We start from the raw sequence: 6,766 nt of genomic DNA, 5'->3' as shown, positions 1-6,766 counted from the left end.
AAATACTGTTTTCAAAGCCAAAAATTCATTTATTGAAGACACACAACTTTTTTGGAATCTGAAAGGGCAAGGGGGTGGGGTGGGGTACAATCACAGATTTGCATATGTCCTGTCTGGAGTGCTGTGCAATGACTGCTGCACTTCAGAATGGCTATACTGCATGGTGATGGGGGTTGAGTGCAGAGGGTAAGGGTCGTAGTTCTCAGGGCTGGTTGGTGAACGTACAGGTGTTGGAGGCAGCTGGTAGTGGTAAGAACCCGGATACTGGGGAAGGGGGTTGTCAGAGGTCTTACCCCCACTTTGAACTTTAGGGTACAGATGTGGGGACCTGCATGGACACTTCTAAGCTTAATTACCAGCTTAGATCTGGTATCGCTGCCACCATCCAGAATTCTCAGTGTCTGGATCACTCCCTTTCCCCTCAAAACCTTCCACTCCCTGGGTAGCCTTGAGAGACTCCTTCACCAATTCCCCGATGAGTCCAGATCCAATTCCTTGGATCTTAACACAAGGAGAATTTAACCATCCCCGCTTCTTTCCCCCACCAATTCCTGGTGAGTCCAGATCCAATCCCCTTGGATCTTAAAACAAGGAAAAATCAATCAGGTTCTTAAAAAGGCCTTTAATTAAAGAAAAGAAAGGTAAAAAGAAAAAAAACCCTCAGAGACAGCATATCAGCTAATCTCACAGACAACTTGAAAACACAGGATGTTCCCCTGGGCAAAAATCTTAATACACACAAGAATACCCAAATTTGATAATTCCCTTAATTTGCACCAAGACAAGTACAAAAGAAAATAAACATAAACCTATTGTTTTCTAAAACTGACTACTCTGATAAGAGGCTGGTTCCTTGATCTTTTTCACTCCGGCTGAAACTGAAAACTTGACTAAACAAAGAAAACTTCCCTCCTTCCTTTTGAAACATCTTGTTCCCCTATTGGTTCCTCTGGTCGGGTGTCAGCTAGGCTAGGTGAACTTCTTAGAATCATAGAATCTCAGGGTTGGGAGGGACCTCAGGAGATCATCTGGTCCAACCCCCTGCTCAAAGCAGGACTAAACCCAACTAAATCATCCCAGCCAGGGCTTTGTCAAGACTGACCTTAAAAACCTCCAAGGAAGGAGATTCCACCACCTCCCTAGGTAACCCATTCCAGTTCTTCACCACCCTTCTAGTGAAAAAGTTTTTCCTAATGTCCAACCTAAACCTCCCCCTCTGCAACTTGAGACCATTACTCCTTGTTCTGTCATCTTCTACTACTGAGAACAGTCTAGATCCATCCTCTTTGGAACCCCCTTTCAGGTAGTTGAAAGCAGCTATCAAATCCCCCCTCATTCTTTTCTTCTGCAGACTAAACAATCCCAGTTCCCTCAGCCTCTCCTCATAAGTCATGTGCTCCAGCCCCCTAATCATTTTTGTTGCCCTCCGCTGGACTCTCTCCAATTTATCCACATCCTTCTTGTAGTGTGGGGCCCAAAACTGGACACAGTACTCCAAATGAGGCCTCAACAGTGCTAAATAGAGGGGAATGATCACATGGGTGTGGAGCTAACATGGGGGCACAAGGGAAAGAGCTTTGGGACAAGGGCGGCGGCGGGGGGTGGCAGTGGCGGTAGTGCTCCGCCTGCATGGCTACGAGCACCTGGAAAGAGTCAGCTTGGCGCTCCAGGATGCTTATCAGCCGCTCCATGCATTGCTTCCTTTGCACTGCGTTTTCCTTGCAGATCCTGCTTTCCCTCTCCCTCCACTCCTGTGCTTTTTGATTCTCTGTGAGAGATTGGTGCATCACTTCTTGCAGCATGTTTTTGCTTTTTTTTTGCAGCGTTGTAAAACAGAAGGTTTATTAGTGGTCTGGAATACAGTCTGGGAAAGTTCTGTGTTAGCACAGGAAGCAGGAAGATTCAGCAAAGTCCATCTTGGGGAGACCCAGAACTCAGGGCCCGGGCTCTTCCCTCGAGTCCCAAAACCCAGAGCCCGGGCTCTTCCCTCGAGTCCCAAAACCAGCAGACTCCTTGCTTCCAATAGCCCAACTCCGCCAGGCCCTTTGCCCCTCTTCTGTCCTTTGTTCTGTTTCCCTGGCAACCTGGTCACCTGGCTTCCAGCTCTTTCTTTGTTCTCTGAAGGACATAAATCCACACCGTGTAGAGGTCAAGCATAGGAGTTTATTACACACAGTGCTGGCGGAGTGTCACCTGTGTATTAGGCTCAGAGACACTGTCAATCAGTCGATTACAATAGAATATATAGTTTTTCCATGGGTGGGGGAAAGTGACGGGGTAGGTAGTTCCACACCCCAGGATAGGTTTTGCAGCAAGACAAGATAAGCACATTAGCCGATGGTTAACAGGTTACATAATGTCTCCACCCATAGTCTCAAGTTAGCAAGTTAACATTTAATTAACACTTTGATAAAATGTTATTATTATAAAATATATATGTTGAATTCTGCTTTGGGGTCCATAGGAATGGAGTAACTCCTTTGATTGTCCAACAGGTAAATGCCTAGAGATTAAAGTAAAGAAACAGAAAGTATATGGCAATAAAGATTGTTTTCTGTGTGTCTTAAGACAGGCATTGGTCCCTGGGAAGGGAGGTGGAAGGATGCCATGTCTTAGACTGACATGTGCCAACTTCTCATAAATTCAAGGTTGGATCTGTGGGAAGAACGTCTCCCTACAGAAGAAGCAAACATAATATGAACAGGGATTCTTTGTTCAATCTGCAACTCTGACTAAGACACAATTATTTAGTTCTTAGCGCCAATGCCTGGCAATTTGCTGACCAGGCCTATCTTAGCAAGAAAGACTTTCTGTTTACCCAGCTTTCACTTAGCTCATCACTATTTGCTAGGCCTCTGGTCCCTTGACCATACTCTGGACTTTGGGTCTGGAAAAGAGCTGGCACAATCCATAGACCAGGTTGTTATATAAAATGCACATGGATTTGAACCCTTCACATACAGTAATGGCAAAGTTCTTGGTTCAGGGTTGTAGCAGTGATGGAATAAACTACAGGTTCAAATCACATCTCTGGAGTCCAGCCACAGCTGGGATGGGCCATTGAGTCCTTTGTATAGAGCTTCAGTTTGTAACAAAGTCCCTCCAGAGGTATGAAGCAGGCCCTTTAAATTGCCCCCTGGGGAAGCCGGGCCACCCCAGTGTGGCACACTGGCTCTTGCTGGTAGGCCATATGGGGGCTTGGGCGCGGGGCCTGATTCAGGGGAATCAGGCGAATTGGCCTAAATCTGGCCATGGTGTGGGGCAGGGCAGGACTTGGTCCCATTCTGGGCTCCACCAAAAATTATACAAACCTCCTGCCCCTGTCCAGCCCAACCTTCTGCTGATGCACCTCAGCCCACACCCTTGCAGGGTTTGAAGCTTCCATTGCTTAAATTCCAGGACACTGGGATTTTGGCTCCCGTTTGCCCAGAGGGAACCTTCACCCCACTCCCAACCAGGTTCTCGTCCATGGGATCACTGTAGGGGGACTGGGTCCCGCTATGTCTTTTCTCTCTCTACGATAGGCCAGGGTGCAATAACTGGGGCATCTGAGCACCCAGGACCTTCTGTGGGGCTGCCATTCCCCTCCCCCTTCTATGGTCTCATCTGTCATTGACTCCACCCTTTTTTCTATCCATTCTCAGCACCATCCCAAGCAAGCTGCACTCACCTCAAAAAGTCAGTGTCCCCTGGGGGGTGTAAATCACTGACCTCTCTGAGCACTAACTGCCCCTCTGTTTCCTTGCCTCTCAGTCTGTGCAGATGGGACCTTTCCCTCCAGTGCTGGAGGATTCACCCTTCTCACCTACCGTTGTCCCAAGCAGCACAGTGGGTGGGAATCTTAAATGTACCAAGGTGACTTAGGAGCAGAACCCAGGGCTGCCCAGAGGGGGGGGCAAGTGGGGCAATTTGCCCTGGGCCCTGGGCTCCACAGGGGCCCGCAAGAGAACAGCTGAGGCTCCCGCCTCTGCCCCTCTCCTGGAGCCTTAGCGCATCAAGCAGCGTCCTCAGACAGTGCGGCAGCATGGCTCTGCCGGGGCCCCTGAGCTCCGCCCGGCTCAGAGCCATGTGTTGAGGGGGAGGGGCTGCGAGCTCCAGGCTGAGCTCAGCTCCCTCCGCTCGGCATGGAGCTCACAGCCCTGACCACGCGGCGCGGGGCGGGGCTCAGGCCCCACCGGAGACATGCTGCAGCTGTTCAGCGAGGCGCTGAGGCTCCAGGTGAAGAGGGAGCCGGGGGTAAGAGGCTGGGGCTGGGGGTTGGATAAGGGGCAGGGAGTCCTGGGGACAGTCAGGGCACAGGGAGGCGGAGGTTGGGGCGGTCAGGGGCAGGGAATGGGTGGGTTGGATTGTGGGCATTCTGGCGGGGTGGATAGGGGTTGGGGCAGACAGGGAGCCAGGGTGGGGTCCCAGGGGTGGGGTGGGGGTGGGGGTGAGTGGACAAGGAGCAGGATGGGTCAGGAATTCTAAGGGGGGCAGTCGGGGACAGGAAGTGGGTGGAGGTTGGATAGGGGGCAGGGCCAGGTTGTTTGGGAGGCAGAGCCTTCCCTACCCTAAAGCTCATTCAACAGTTTGAGGCTTGCAGAAGAGCCAAGCTGTTAGCTTTTCCATTAGGGCTACCATCCCTTTCACTTCTCAAATGCCAAGTTATAGTCTATATTTAATTTCAGTGCCATAGGGAGATTCATGTCAGGGGAGGGTAGCTTCATTTAAAATTAGCCGCTGGGAGAGGGATCACATGAAAAGAGCAATATCCTACACCACCTAGCTCCTTCCCAACCCTACCAAGGAAGACCTCCCCCCCCACCCTGCATTCCCTGAGGCTTCAGAGGGGTTAATTCAGTGGTTCTCAAACTTTTATACTGGTGACTCTTTCACATAGCAAACCTCTGAGTGCGACCTCCCCCCTTATAAATTGAAAACACTTTTTTATATATTTAACACTATTATAAGTGCTGGAGGCAAAGCGGGGTTTGAGGTGGAGGCTGACAGCTCATGACACCCAGTAATAACCTCGTGACCCCCTGAGGGGTCCTGACCTCCAGTTTGAGAACCCCTGGATTAATTTAATTTTAGCACCCTGTGTCCATTCACATGCATGTGCTATTTTGAGCATTTCAGTTTTCACAACATAGGCTCATCCCAGATTCTGGAACAAGCTCAAATGCTCAGTTCGTGGAGTATGTACATAAGCTATACTAAAGACAAACCCACAGTAACCATCTCCAGTTTGTGAGGGCCCCCATGGAGCCAGTCTCTAGGAAACAGATAAATGCATGGAGATTAAGTCCATTAATGGCTATTAGCCAGGATGGGTAAGGAATGGTGTCCCTAGCCTCTGTTTATCAGAGGGTGGAGATGGATGGCAGGAGCGAGATCACTTGATCATTACCTGATAGGTTCACTCCCTCTGGGGCACTTGGCATTGGCCATTGTCAGTAGACAGGATACTGGGCAGGATGGCCTTTGCTTTGATGCAGTATGGCTGTTCTTATGTTCTAACCTAAATGAACCCAAAGTTATGGAGACAGATATGAGTCAAAGAAGCCAGCAAAGTTTCAGAAACCTGGAAAAATCTCTGCCTGGAGGGGCTCAGGTGTTTGGTTACAAGCTGAGGTGGTTCAAAAGTTTTGGATTTGTTTTAAGCAGAATTTTTTTATTGTTTCTTTAAACCATCAAACACAGCAGCAAATATTTGGCCACACACTTCTGAAACCTCAAACCATGTTCAGGTTTTGGCAGACTAATTTCAGCTTTTCAATTAAAAAAAACACAACAAATTTTGAAGGAAAGCAGACATTGTCTGTGATTTTTTTCTGCTTTTAAAAAACCCCTGGTTTTCGATCCAGAAAAAGTTTTGACGGAAAATATTTGTCCAACCCTTTTAATGAGGTTTAGTGCCTTTTAGCACTAGCTGATGCTGAGAACCGGTGATGGGTTTGTGCCGAAATGTGGAAGGTTTATTTTTCCCAGGGGCACCCGTGGGGGGGAGCGAGTGGGGCAATTTGCCGTTGGCCCCGCAAGGGCCCCCAGGAGAATATAGCATTGCAATTTTTTTTATAGAAGAGGCCCCCAAAATTTCTTTGCCCCAGGCCCCCGGAATTCTCTGGGTCGCCCAGACAGAACCTCCCCAACCAGCACATGCCCTCACTGAGCAGAATTGAAACTTCTGCAGGAGATTGATGAGCAAAGCAGCTGGGTGAAGGAAGAACCTGGAAATGTTGGGAAGTGAACCCAGAGCCTCATACATGTAAAGCATATGCTCTACCACTGAGCTACATCCCCAGATGAGCTGTGGGGGCTATGGGTTAACACTCAGAGCCCTCCTGTTTCCAGAGCATCCAGCAACCTAAAAGCAGCATGGGGGACACAGTCCCTGCTCTGAGGGCCAATCCTGCTGTCCTGGAGGCAGCTGGTTCATAGGGGTCACTTTGCAGCAGGGCCAGATTCGATGTGTGGGGCAGAAAGTGGGTGCCCTGGACTCAGGGTGCAGAGATACACTCAGCCCTCTCCCCTGCATTGGGTGGGGGGTGCTGCCACCCCTTGATGGAAGGTAATGGGAGTGTGAAAATCTCAACACCTGACCCTGGTGGCAGAAGTGGTGTGGGGAGCTCCAGGTGTTTTCAGGATCTGCTATTTCCACCTGCCTGTGAAGTCCAGCTTTCCCCAGCACATTCACTGTGCTGCAGTTGGGTCACTGTTTCCATGGCTGCACAGCAAAGAATCACTCCCAGTTTCCCTTCTGTCTGCAGCAGGATAAGCCTGTGTC

This window comes from Mauremys reevesii, unplaced genomic scaffold (genome assembly GCF_016161935.1).
Source record: "Mauremys reevesii isolate NIE-2019 unplaced genomic scaffold, ASM1616193v1 Contig28, whole genome shotgun sequence".
NCBI classification, from domain to species: domain Eukaryota; kingdom Metazoa; phylum Chordata; order Testudines; family Geoemydidae; genus Mauremys; species Mauremys reevesii.
This window is presented reverse-complemented; position numbering follows the sequence as displayed.